Consider the following 1,342-nt stretch of genomic DNA (forward strand, 5'->3'; position numbering starts at 1 on the left):
CCCCTCGTCTCTCTGTTCATGGTTTATAACTTCATTAATTGTGGTATGTATTGACAGGGCACAGGAGTGCTGACTTGGGCTCCAGCTAACATCCCAGTAGGGACTCCATCTCAGTCAAAGTAAGTTACCCAGTAATGCCATATTACCACTGAAGAGAATGAGGATGACTTCTGTGAACACATTGCAAATGACATGAGTATGTCTTAAAAAATGAACCTAACAATGCACTGGATAGCTAATGTAACTGTGCTTCTGATTGCCTTATTAATCCTCCCTCAGAGTGTCCACAGCACAAGGAACAGGAAGAAATGTCCTTATTTGGACTGGCTATACTTTGCTATGTAAAATGAACCATGTGGGAGCTGATTCTCCCCTAATACCTTTGGAGTCCCTGGGATTGAACTCCCACCATCAGGCTGAGCCATCTCTCTGTCCTGGTTCCTTGTTTTTAATTTACTGCTTCTACAGATAGTCGATTGGAGAAACAGCTTTCTCATCCCTTGTATTCAATCCACTGCTAAACTAATAAATCGCATGCACACATGCAGCCATTGATTCCCAGACCCTCTTTATCATTTTAAAATCTTTTTTAAAAGATTTATTTTGGCTGGGGGATGGTGGCACAAGCCTTTAATCCCAGCAGGCTGATCACTGTAAGTTCAAGGCTAGCCTGTTCTACAAAGTAAGTTCCAGGACAGCCAGGGATATACTGAGATATCCCTTGTTTCAAAAACAAGCAAAACAAAAAAAGACTTATTTTCTGTGTATGGATATTTTGCCTACATGTTTGTGTACCACATTGGTGTAATTACAGTGGAGACCAGAAGAGGGCCTCAGATCCCCAAGAACTGGAGTTACAGATGGCTCTGTACGTCTTGTGGGTGCTGAGAACCAAACTTCCTCTGTGAGAGCTGCCAGTACTCTTAACTCCAGGCCTCTCCCCATTATTATTTCTTTTCTTTTTAAAATCTTTTAAAGTCAGGGTTTAAGTTTCCCAGGCTGGCCTTGGATTTGTAATTCTTCTGTTTCAGCCTCCTGAGTTGCTGACATTAGAAGCCTGCTGCACCAGGTCCAGCTTCTCACATACTGTTGATTAGGTTTAGTTTTGTATTTTCTTGTCTTCCTTAATTTCTCTTTCTTTTTCTCTTCTTCTCTGCACCCTCCCCTACCACCCCACCACCACCACCCACCACCCCCGTACAGTACTGAGGATTGAACTCATGGTTTCATGCATGCTGGGCAAGTGCTCTACCATTGAGCTGAGCTGTATACATGCAATGCAGTTCTGCTTTGCTCTTAACGACCACATTTCTAGGTTAATTCTAGGTATCTCTTACCTAAT

Source organism: Peromyscus californicus, unplaced genomic scaffold, assembly GCF_007827085.1.
Source record: "Peromyscus californicus insignis strain IS unplaced genomic scaffold, ASM782708v3 Scaffold_9__1_contigs__length_137607984, whole genome shotgun sequence".
NCBI lineage: Eukaryota > Metazoa > Chordata > Mammalia > Rodentia > Cricetidae > Peromyscus > Peromyscus californicus.